Source organism: Passer montanus, unplaced genomic scaffold (assembly GCF_014805655.1).
Source record: "Passer montanus isolate IOZ18808 unplaced genomic scaffold, ASM1480565v1 scaffold20, whole genome shotgun sequence".
NCBI classification, from domain to species: domain Eukaryota; kingdom Metazoa; phylum Chordata; class Aves; order Passeriformes; family Passeridae; genus Passer; species Passer montanus.
In genome coordinates this window covers 12,326,555-12,339,954 of record NW_024366592.1, presented here as the reverse complement: position 1 = coordinate 12,339,954, position 13,400 = coordinate 12,326,555, and positions in this window count along the sequence as shown.

The window sequence follows — 13,400 nt, the reverse complement described above, 5'->3', positions numbered from 1 at the left end:
AAATGCCTCCAGAAGCACTGTCCTGAAGTACCTTCTGCCTCCCAGTCCAGCTGCCTCTGTCCCTTTACTAAGAGTCACCATGTTGTAGGACAGTCCTGTAGTCCTCTTTCCTCCCCAGCCCACGGGTTCCGTTATCCAACACCCAGTGATGATGTGCTAACAATCCATTGTGACAGGAGCTTGAAGACTGAAAGCATGCCAAGTGTGAATTATGAAATGGGTTCTGGAATTAAAGTTAAGGATGATACAGATTCTGCAAGGTGAAAATTACCAAAAAAGCCATTAGAAAGGCTCTGTTGAGGAACAGGCAATAACTGAAGAATGGTTGATTAGTGTTGAAAGCAAACATTATCAAAAACTCAGTAAATAATACATTTGTGAAGAGTAATAGCAAGTAATAATATCATCAAACTAGTTAGTCTCTGTAACTAGTATGAACTATTTCTCTAACAGATGTCAACACAGGAAAATAGCAATACTGTGTAATGGTACAAAGATCACCCTGTGAAGGAACTGAGTAGAGGCTTTGTTGCAAATGATGATTCCTGTGAGGCAGTGTCCCAAAGATTAGTAAAATAATAGGATTATGTTTCCTGCAAAGTTTGTTTGCTTGGGATGTTTGCAAAGCTTGCTCAAACTGTGCTGTAAAATCTGTAGTTGCATGGCATCTGAACAGCATCTGATTTAAAATGAAAGTTTGAACTTGCATAATTTGAATTTGAATGTAGAGCCTTCCTGTTAGTGATGGCATCATATTAGCAGTACTTGGGACAGAAACAAAAAGGGCATGGAGGAACAGAAAAAAACACCCTGAGATAACAAACCATTCACTACATGTAGACAGGGCAGGGAGGAAAAAAGCTTTTAAATGCAACCACATTGTTAAGGCAAAGTGTGACAACGATCAGTGAAAGAAGTGGCATCCCGTTATACTGACCTGGGTGCACAGGTTTTGGCCACCACACCTAGCCATCAGGAAACACTGCAGAGCTGGCTTGGGGCTTCTGGAAAAGGTCATGTAGACAAACCCACCACAGGGCAATATGTGCTGTACTCACTTTTGTCTGAAAACGGCTGATGGTTTTGTCTAGTTTCTGATGGAAGACCACTTGTTGCACTCTCCAGTGTTTCACTGGAATGAGTCAAACCAATGAAGAAAGAATGACGATGCTGATAGCTAGAAATTGAGATGACTAGCTAGGAAACATCCAGAAGCTGAGGCAAGCTTCCCTTGCTGTGCTACTCATTACTTCTGTTTACAATTTGTTTTGCTACCTCCTCTGCTTCTCTGGGCATCCCATTTAAAGCAAATTCCAGAAGCCTTTTGCCTTCTGTTCAGATATACACTTTGTGACTGCAATCTAGAGCTTTGCCATTTGTAATCTACATTCCTGTGATATACTCCACAAAAAGTTATCATTCAGAAACTTCAGCTGCAGAAAGAAATGGCTGCCAGCTGCACTGAAGAACTTCTCAATGGAAATCTCAAACTAGAAGTTCCTTGCGCTTAGAATTTACTTGCTGGCTCTAATTTCCTCCTTTTGTCCCTGGTTCAGTTTGTCTCTTTCTTGTATTCACTTGTAGTCACAAGTAGTCACTTGGCCTTGCAAATGCAACAGATGCAAATCTTCCCAGATTACCGCTAAACATCAGCATGTGCATTTCCTCCTCTTAAAACAGCCATGTAACACTAAACAGTCTCTTTCCAAAGTATTTTTTACAGACTAAAATAAAACCATGGGCCTTTGCAGTGTGCCAGGCCAGTTTAACCTTTATGAGATAACAGTGAAGGAAGTGGGGAGGAGACTCAGTGCTCCATCTGTGTCATTAAAAATGCTTTTGACACAGTAGTTATCCAAGACATAGATTTGGCAGCTTTCTGGCCAGACTCTATTACAGCAACACAAAGCAGTCACTGGGAGGATGCGTCCCAGAATATACAGGCTTTACTGGTCTGTGTCCTTTTGAGAAATGGACATCTTAATATATGGTGGGTTTTCGAAATCTGTAAAATATAAAATATGTTCACTGGAAGCAAGATGCATTAGAAATTCATGGTTAGGCAAATGTAATATATTAACCTTTCCAACAACAGTGAAGTAGGAGAACTTTACATGTTAAAACATCTGTGTTAGGGATATGATAGAAATTTGTGCCAATGGATTATAGATATATGTATCAAACATGCTATTAAAGGGGGGCCAGGGTTTAATCCTAGAGTGACACCTCAGCTGGCTGACAAGGGGGGAACTCAGCATTAACATACGAAGGAAAACTCAGCTGCACAGGAGATGGTCGTTCATGGTGGCATGTACCAGAGGTGATGTACCAGTGATGATGGCCCATGAAGATACACATCTGAGATAACCAGGGCCATCAACATCTTCCACCTGAATACAGGATTCTGGGAATCAGAGGACAGGTTTTGTGCAGCTTTGAGTGAAGAAAGAAACCAACATGAATATGATGGACTTTGAAAGGAGACCAAAGGACTCTGCCGTGGGCAAGGAGAAGAGTATAAGAACTGTCCCTGCGAAGCAGCAGGTGTGGACAGAGTGGGGGTTTGGTGTGATAGAGGCCGGATCTGTGTCCACCCAGCCTGTATCCCGGGATCTGTGCTGTCATTTTTTTTATTAGTGGCTGTCAGGACTGTAATACGGTCGCAAACACATTTGTTTTGTTTTTATTTTTGTTACAATTGGGTCAATTTTTATTCTTACTTATAACAATCTGGAACAAGCAATGAATGAGCATAGTGCCTCCCAAGCTCTGAAGGCTGAATTAGGAATTGGTCTAGAATATAGCTTAGACTTGTAGACTGCCCTTTGGAATTCCACAGTCAAGAACCCATCTAGCTATACTTACTTGTCCTTTCAGTAAGGAGAGAGTGAGAAAAATTACGTGGTTCAGGTAATTTTCTTAGGATTTTCAACTTTCTGTTTTCTATACTTCAGTCACCTAACATATACAGACACACACATAAAACTTTTCTTCCAGATTGGAGGATGTTTTCTTAGGAACCTTTTTTGTGTCCTATTATTTATGCTCTTTACCCAAGTAAAATATTTCTCCAGTACCTGGCAAATAACAACTGAGACTTTCACAACTGAGAAGATATTTGCTCGACCAGTTTCAGCTGGAAACTCACCAGAGATAAGGCTGGGTCCAGCACTCTGGAGTGGGCCAGCTGCCATGTAATGTTTCCAGTTCTCCATGCAATATACCTCCACTGTAAACTATGGAATAATATAACCTCTGCCCACTTTTCTATTGGTTTCATGGTCAGAGAATAGACTCTGATTTTGTAAATTAACCCTGGGTTCATCCCATTGGATTCCCTTTCAGGGAAAAGGAGCTTGCCTAAGGTGAGAGGCAACATGGCCAGTTCTGAACAACCAGTATTAGATAAAAACTGATGGAGATGATTGTGGTATTCACAACCCCTTTTTCTTCCAAAGGTATTTTTTAGTTTTCACTTTCATTGAAAATTCCACAACACATGGAAGCAGTCTAGATATACACGAACATATCACAATGTCTCCTAACAATGCCCTATCCACTTGTTTTGTCAGACACTTACAGGTTCCATCTCTAATTCCCAATACACCTTTGGAACCCTATGTCTCTCCTAGGGATGAGTAGGATTCTAACCCTGCCCATGTAGAGATGCCGTGGTTCAAAACTTAATGTCTTCCCCTTCCAAGTCCCTGTGCTCCCTGGCTGTGCAGTGTCAATGGAAGTGGGGCATCTCAGGGTAAGGAGCACAGATCAGCCCTGATAATTTAAAAAAGCAACTGCAAGCTAATCTCTGATGAGTTAAACCCAGATATTCAACCAAATAATCAGGCCAACAGAGCATGTTCCTAAATTATCACAGGCCAGCTCCAAATCTGTCACATCCAGTTTCTTTTCTGACATGTAAAAGGCCACAAATATCTTTCTGCAGCAGCACAAGTAACCTCCTTGGGTATTAGACTAATTTCAAGGAACCTGGGAATTGCCCAATGGGGGTCACAGCTCCTTATCATGAATCTCAGTAATTATAAAGCAGGGGGTATAGTTGTATCACCTATGGGTTTGAAATTCAGTAATAATTGATTGCTTAGCTCCCTACCTGCCTGAGCACTTCCCTTGCCCTGTCTTGATGATCCTTGTGGGTCCCTCCAAACTCAGCATATTCTGTGATTCCTTATCTCATTAGGGTTTCCTACTCAGGTTCTTGTTAGCATTGTTGATAGAACAAAATGAAGCACTGCCAACTCCTGGCAGTATTTGAACAAAACAGCGTTTCCTCAAGTCACCTTGCTCTACTGGGAGACTGTAATCAGCCATGATGAGATTCTGCCCTGACTTCATTCCTGAAAAGAGACTTCCTAGTCTCCTTTTGGAGGGAGGGTGGAGGAGGAAAATGTTGCTTTAACAGTCAGGTTAATGTAGGTGAATGTACATGGAAAAGAAGCCCTGCATATCTTTTCACTTCCCTAGCGTGAGCTTTCTGGTAGGAGAATCAAAGAATCATTTAACAAAAACAATCCCAGGTTTTAAAATGTGCTTCCATTCAGATTGGGAAAGAGTTTCCCCAAATTTAAAATACATTTTGAAGTATTGCAACATACCCTGGATTTGATTAAAAACTATGCTTTCAATACATATATTTTATGTGGATTTTGATATTTCATTTATTACTATGCTAAATAAATTATATACATGAAGTATTTGGAACATTTTCCTCCATAGCAGCAAAAAGACACTTACAGAAGTACTAAAACTTTTGTTGCAAATTCACAGTTGCTGAAGCAATTTTATTTAAAAAAATAAAAGAAAAAGAAAAAAAAAAAAAAACCCCAAACCTCTCCAGACTGCAAAGGAAGATAGTCAGTACCTCATTACTGGTATTCCTTGCTGACCTCACCTGTTTTTCAATAATGCCTTCACAGGCTGTGCCATCTTTTGCCCAAGGAACTTTAACTAAATACCCATTGTAAGGTATATTTTGTTCTCTTAGTCTTATTGAACATCAGAGGTTTGTTTTTCCTCTTGTTGACAGCAGATCACATTAAATGACTAAAAACAGCTCAGGACCAAAACCACATTAATTTTCACTTCTATTCTGAAAAGTAACCATATAATGGAGTTATGCAATCATGTATTTCTTTTCCTACTGATTTTAAGGTCAGATATTCTCAGTTTAAAGGTAAAGGGTATTTTTAAAAGTATTATTTCATCAGTTAAGCTACTACAATTGGAATTTAAAGGTCACAACATTCCTTCCTGATCAACAGTACTCCTAATGAACCCTTATTTTTGACCAGAAAGTCCCTTTCTTTCAACTTAGGCTTTCAGGGGCACCTATATGAATCATATTAAGGAATCAGTTGGGAGGAATAGGATCTCTCTCTTTCACTTCATTTTAAATATTGTTTATGTTCAGAAATGCCCTACTTTGCACACGGGCATTACATCTGTGTGAGGGATTTGCATCAGTGTGACTAAATTGATTTTGCTGCATCATTGCACATTTGCCTAATGTCAACAAAGCCTTTACTGTTGGCTATGCTGAACTAACAAGAATAGAAAAGTAGCATCAAAAACTTTCTTTAAGGTTGTTTGGAGATAGGATTCTGACTGTACCTACAGGGAAAATAAGAAGGGGTTGGTTTGCTTTCACATATTGCTGTTTATAGACGGTTGGTTTTCAAAGAAGCAAAGCTTATTAGAAAATTCAGAGTCAATCATTTTAAGTCAAAGGAACATGCTACAAATTTCCTAGCAGAAAGATAAAACTAATCTTATCTTGGATACTAAAATTTTTATTTGCAGTGGTAGCTAGCTAGTAAATAAAATATTCAGCTCTTCAAAAGCCTCTGAGTATTTTGAGTTTCTCTCTCATTGTGTTCCAAGTGTTGTCCCCACAACTAAACCAAACCCATGTTGGACAACAGGGACCAGGACCAGCTGGAGCCAAACCAACTCTTCTGTTTCATTACACAATTTCTCTGAACAGCCCTGAATAGAGGGTGGGACAACAAAACAGAGGATAAACAATTCACAATCCTGGTTAAAAGCAACAGTGGATAGACACAGGACTGTGTTACTTGGAATAACACCTTCTGAGCCCTTGAACCATCTGTATCTGGACAGACCTCAAGACTGCTGCACAGAAATGTCAAGGCTGTAACCTGGCCTCTCAGCCATGAAAGTCTTCTTTGCCATAGGAGACATGGCAATATGACTCATTTCAGCCTCAGGACTTAAGGGATGAGATATCCCAAGCTTCTCTCCAATTTGTTCATTCTGCCATCACTATTTTTGGTATTAATTCTCAGGAGATTACATGTTAATGGAACTATTTATGGTCTTAATTCTTCGGGTATTATAATGAAATTAAAAGGAGTAGATTATATGTATAAGAACTTTGGATAGATAATATCTAAACCCCACAGATTTTGCTCTTGGTTACCTCAAGACATTTATGGATTTAGGCAAATGCTGAACATCTAAGAGCATTTCCTTTTTAAAAATCTTTTTGTTTGGGTAATATCTGGGGGCAATAGGTAAGGTTTGCCTTTGCTTTTCCACATGCAATTTCCAGCTGTACAGAAATTCCTTCCTGGGGTTGTGATGTGATACACAACCCTTTTGGCAGCAGTGCCAGGGATGAAGTGGTGCCACGTCAGCGGCTCAAATGTTCAGTCATGCCCTGAACACAGCACTGCTGTGTGTTCCAGTTTTTTTGGTGCAGGAGGGGGTTATCATGCTTTGGTTGGCTTCAGGAAAGAAAATCTTCAAAAATCAATAACTACGCCAGTGGCAGCTCTACAGTGTCCCATCACAAGAGAGTTATAGAGCATTGATGGTACCATGATGCCCACTTTCCAGCTTCTCAGTCATGCTCTCTTCTGGATTTAAAATAAAGGTTGATTCTTAATTGCATTTATGACCAGAAATTGAAGGTGTTAAGACTGATACCAGCTTTTACATCTGTCGACTTGTTTTATTTAAAATTTCTAATATTAATAGAGGAGTCAAAATGAGGCTTCAGCTATGAGCCTTCAGAAGTTCTGGTTAGGAGGGATAAAGAGCCATATATCAGGCATATTTTAGTTAGATTTCCTGTGAAATCATGCTGATAGACCTCTAGAAATAATTCTATCAAACACTGTCATATTCTGCCCCTCTTAGATTACAACCTTAGTACATATTTTTGCTCATGTTTGGAGCAGTCAGCACTGTGTAGCCGTACAATACTCTGACAAAACCTGTTCCTTCACTCATGTATTCCATCCTAAATCAAATGCAAGAAAAGCAAGCAGAGTTTGACCCTAAATTGGAGAGCTTTGCCAAAAGAAGGTATGTATTACAGTCACAGGAACCCGACCTCCAGATCTGTGGAGCTGCATATTTATGATTTTCCAGTGCTTGAACAGATTTTAAAATAAGCCAGTCTGTAAATACAAGGGAAAATCTAACTGCAGCATTACGAAGTTGTGCAATGCAGCACTCCAAATTTGTTTTTCTCATAAATCTATAGAATTGTGGGCAATATGTAAGTAAATAATTACCTAATTCATTTCTTGTACTTCCATTCAAACAAGTCATACCCCAAAGGAATATTTTAGGAACATGTCTAGAATATAATGAATTTTAATATATTTTTGAGGGTATCATTTGACATTTCAGGATATAGGATCAAGGATTATGGTTTGTGCATCGGAGACATATTCTGGACTTAAACACAATTGGACTGAGATACACACACACACACATGTATATATAACAGACATATCTATATTTTATATATGTACACATATATAAATCACATACTTCCCTGGGGAAAACAGTCTATAGCTCTGCTTGTATTTGCACAGAAATTGCATTTTCCTCTCCCATGAGCCTGTTGTGAGGGACCTCAAATACTGAGGTATCTCACATATTGTTGTAATTGGAAATAATACTAAATGTGCAGCACACAGATATCCTAAATATTAAAATGAAGTTGGAAGTCGGAAGCAATTTATAATTTGCCATTATCATAATCTAGTAAAAGATTAAAAGAAAGACAATATTGCAATTTTTTTTCCTGGTATCAAGTAATAACTGAGTGTATTTTTGCCCTGGGAGACAGCTCACAGCTAATGACATAATTTTCATTTCAGATATTGACCAAAGCAAAATTTTCCCAAGTTATTATTCCTACAGATATTCTACTGCATTATGAAGAACATAGCAAGGATACTTAAAATTCAGATTCTCACAAAATATGTTTCAGCATAACTCCACCAATGTAGCTAGAACTAGACCAACTTGGAGTTCCTGACAGTCTGTCACAGTGCTCCTACCCACAGTTTCACAGTTACTGAAACCTTAATTCACCTTTACAAAGTACATAATTTTGTTTCTTAGTTTCTGCTTGATTAATCACAGGTGAGTGACAAACCAAGAAGAATTAATGTAAAACCAGATCTGAATAGCAGCAGTATCAAGCAATGAACATGACAACTCTTTTTCCCTAGAAAAAATTGAACAACCAAAATAGGAGTGGTAAAAGAAATGTACATTAGCTTAACACCCCCCACCATTTTCTGATAAAAGGAGGTAGCTGTGATAAAACTACATAACAGCATAATCAGTTGCCCACTGATTTATAAAAGATAAGATAGAAGTTGCTTTAAATTATTTATAGTTATCCAATAGACCAGTGCAGAATATTTTCCATTCTGTAGTTTTCTACAGTTTTGCCCTGATATGAATGCTAAATAGCTCAAGTTAATGATTCCTGCTCTTGCCACTGGAATTATGCCAGTCCAATACCTTTCACAGTTTCAGGTGCATTTGTTAACCTGTTCCTTTCATTTTCCTTCCTCATTTTTTCTTACATACATTCTTTTGTATAATAAATGAAAAAAACAAATATATATTATCATTGTCAGTATCTATTTCCAGTGTCTGCAGAGAGTAGGAGCCTTCACCCTCTGATGTTTTTTTCCCAAGTGCATTTACTGTTAATATTCCATTTCAGTTTTTCCATTCCTTTACTGACATTTTGCCACACCTCACTGCCTTCTTCCCAATGTTGCTGCGCTCTTGTTACAGCCTCTAAGATTTCCCCTCAGTGTTGTGCCAGCTCAGTGCTGACTGCTATGTAGCAACCACATCCCAATAGCATTATAGGGCTGTGTCAGATCAGAGTCACACAGGAGTCATGTCAGATATACCCATACTCGTCTTATATGGTTACTTGTGAGGTGCAGTAGCTGAGGCACAGGGTTATATTAAGAAATATGCCTAAGGACTTGTAGAGGAAATACAGAGAGCTGAAGAAAACCAGTGTTTCAAATAAAAGATAAGGGTTTCTTCCATTTAACAAGGTAGTTGGGGAAAAAAAAACCTGTGTTAGTGATATTGCAAGCCACTGAAAATCGAGTGATTCAGACTTAGAATAATCTGAATTACCAACCAACAATTACCTCTCATATATACCTTGGTGAAAGCACTCTTTCCCTCTTCAGGTCCTGTGACCATCACCAGCTTGGCAGAGGGTGGAAATACAATCAGGCAGTGCAGGGAAATGAGGAAGATGTGCACCTATGCTTTGGGGTCCATAAGAGCTGGGGCACCGGGGCTGAAGAGTATTGAGAACTTTCTGTGATCTGCTCAGCCAGGGCCAGTGCTGTGTTTTGGGTTAAAATCCTTCCTCTTGGGTTGCACAGGGAGCGTGGCTTAACTCAAAGGGGAGAAGAGGAAAAGAAAATAAGTGCCCAGGTTGAAACACTCCATCCGTTTGCCCAGCTTAGGAGCCTGGAGATCAAAAAGGCTGCACACATTTCAAGCAGATTTCTCTGAAACAGGGAAAGAACTGCTTTATGGCTTATGGTAATAGGCTGCTTTTCATGGATTCTAATGTTTAACACGAAAGGCAGGAGAAGGAAAAAGAAAAGAGTAAAATCCTTTTTGACCAATCCCTAATTCTTTTCAAATGGACTCAACATTTTTAAGTGGAAAGAGATATCCCTGGCTAGCCTTCCATAGACTGAACATGGAAATAATTTTCCTGTAATGATTTGTTCTAGCACGTGCTTAAACAACTGATTGCTCTGTTTTGTTTGATAATAAGTAGATATAAATATTAAAAATTAACCAGAGACAAAATAAAATCTGCACGATTGTATAGTAAGAGGGAAGAGAAAATCATGTTGATTGAACAATATGGAATATAAAGAGAATAGATATTTCCATAATTTTCTTATTTGCAGTCATATGGAGAAATCTTTCAAATACAGAAGATGCCCTGTCTTCCTGTCTTTTAGATTTTGCTCCAGAGTCTGTCATTACAAAACAGTTTTCCAAATATCAAGTAAAAATAAATTTGGAAAAATGAGTCTTCTCTCTACTACTCTGCTAGACTACTACTGAGTCTAGTCTCACTTTTTTTATCTTTACTGGACATGACTTCAGCATAGCCCTTGGGGCTTTTCACTGGGTCTTGGTTTCTGGAAGAAGCTGTCATTTTAATTTTCACTGATATTTGCAAATTGTTTTATGTAACAGTCAGAGCTGCACACTAGTCACCTTGAACTACTTAGAGCATAGGCCTTGGCACAACATGATCTAATTTTTCTTGTTTGCAAGGACATTCCTTATCTTCTCTAAGAAATAAAAGTCTGTATAGTGGTCACTAAAGATATTAGAATGCTTTTTATAAGATTAAATGCATTAATACTGCTGTCCTGTCTAAACAATATGAAATGGTATAATTCAGGACATTTTACTTGATACACATTCTCAAGGGGAGTTAGTGTAAAAAAAACTGAGACATCTCTGATGTGTCTGAAAGGCTGTAGAGGAAAATGTGCTGTGGTTAAAAATTCTGGTGTCTTCTGTGACAAAACCTACATCTTGCAAGTTTGGTGTAAGGACTTAAAAGCTGATAGAAGACAGCTTTTGTGTGAATGGTGTATATTTAATAAAGATGACTTTGATTTCAGAACAGAACAGTTTCCTAAGAGGTCCCATTTGCTACGGATGGCCAGGAGCTGTAAGAGTTTAGCCAACAGAAGGAAAACAGGAGTCTGCCTTTCTTGGGTCCCAGCAACACTGATGTTCAAATCAAGAGAACAGAGTTATTCAAATGCACTGTGAAGAGTTTCTCAGAGATATTAGACTAGAAAACTATTCTAGATGAGAAATTGGATTATAAAAAGGAATTAGGGGGTTAGGGCAGTCCAGCCAAGTAGATTGGAAGCATAGAGTGTCATACTGGGGAGTGAGCAAAGAGCTTATCAGATTGGGAAATCAGGAGCTGGGATCCACTGTGGCTTCCTGTAGGAGAAGATGAGGTCTGGGATGAAGTGGGGAAAGAAAAAGGACAAGGATGGCAAGAGGCTGGAGGAGACACAGTAGGTTACCTTACATCTGGAATATGCATCTATCCAATTGCCGTCTCAGCCAAGAAACAAATCCTCAGTTCATGTTTCTCACAAGTGTCCATCAGCAATCCTCTTCTGGGAGGGCTTTACTCAGAGGGTGACAAACTGTGACTGGCAGTGGAACTCCATTAATTCAAGTAGCAGAAATCTGTGCTGATGCTGCAGTTGTTCATCTGCTGAGGAGAACGAGGAACCAGGATAAAATTCATCTCTTTTCCAGCTTGTTTTCGTTTTTCTTTTTTTTTTTTCTGCTTAAGAAAATAAATAATTTGTTAAAGAACATCACTGAAATTGCTAAGTAAAACAATTGAAACAGGAAAGAGAAGAATCAAATAAATTATGTTTATTCTGCTTAATTAATTTCTCCTAATGCGATATTAAGAGCTTATCTCCCCTGCTTATCCCATTTTGGTCTGATAAGCAATTAGTCCAAACTCATTTAGAGCAGAGAATATGCTAATACAGCATAAATATTTCTTCCAGTATGTGTTTTTTCATGTATTTGCTATACAGGCTTATTTTGCCCTCTCTGTTAGAACAGTGGAAAAACAAGAATGCAACTATGCAGTCACCCTGATTTATCTGTTTTGGACATTGTGCCTGCCGCCCTTGCATTTAATCTCAGTTGTTTCTAGACTGTGCAATCTGGTCACAGACTCTTTCCACCTCTTCATGAGATCTAGAATATTTTGGAAGTGACTTATGGAACAATAATGCCATGGCAATTTCCTCAAATATCATCAAAATATAAAGGACCCTTTGCTCACTGGGTTGAGTAGCTTATTGCTGCCTAAGAGGAAAATGGAAACCTAATAATATTTTTCAAAGAAAAATAGGGGCCCATATTTGTGTCTTGGCTTGCATTCCCTCTCTCTTTGAAACAAGCCTTGATGTTGCAGCTTACGTAAACTATGCCTGAACCAGCCAGATCAGCCTAGAGAAACAAGGACTCCTATCAAAACTTATTGTTTTCACAGACAAAATTAATCCAGTATTAATCCAAGAAAACAACTGAAATTGTTGAAGAGTCTTAGCTGTTCCCACTGCTTGTGGCTGCTCTACACAACCGATACCCTGCACAAGGGCAGACCTGCAGCTAGAACCCAAAGGAGAAATCATTTATTAGCAGATTACAACAAAAGGTGAACATTATTCTCTGTGGCAGGGGCTCTCAGTGTGGAACTGGCTCTCATGGCAATAGGACCAGGGCACAGGAGGAGGTGAGGCAGGGCAGGGCAGGCAAGAATGTCACTTGCTCAATTTTGTCCCCAGTTAGTGCTGGGAGCTTATCTCCACCTCTTGTCACTGCCTGACCTGTTAGGGAATTAACCTCATTTACATCAGAGAATATTCTAACACAGTCTAAGTATGTCTTTCAGTCTATTATTGAATGCTCTAATTATATAACAAATTTGGATGTCACAATGTAGATTTTCTTCCTCACAGCTGTGTTCTTGGACCCATGACCTTAATCTTGATGCTCCCACTGCGTAAAGGCAGATTACTAAAGCACACGCTCTCACCTGAGGAACAACATGTTGTATGAGCACATGCAATGTGTCCTTCTATTACTGGTGAGGCCAGTGTGAGCTATGGTTTAATATCCCCTTGCTGCTTGTCAGCCTATGATATTTCAGTCAAGGTTTTGATTCCAGAAAATAAGCCTATTCTTTGATGCACCTCTATTCAGAAAAGTGTGTAAACATCCATGAAACCTCTCTTCAGTAAGTACTTAGAAAGAAGGCACACATTTAAGACTCCCTTCTGAATAAAGTTCTTTACTTCAACCACTATATACATATAAATACATATGGATCTTGATGGACAAACTCCTAACATTTTATACACATACACATACTCACATATATATTTGTATTTAGTTATTTAACTTGGAGAACAAGAACAACCTCATTTTGGAAATGAGGTTAAGCCTCTGTGAAAGTAAGGAAAAAATTCTCATTATAAAGACATGTA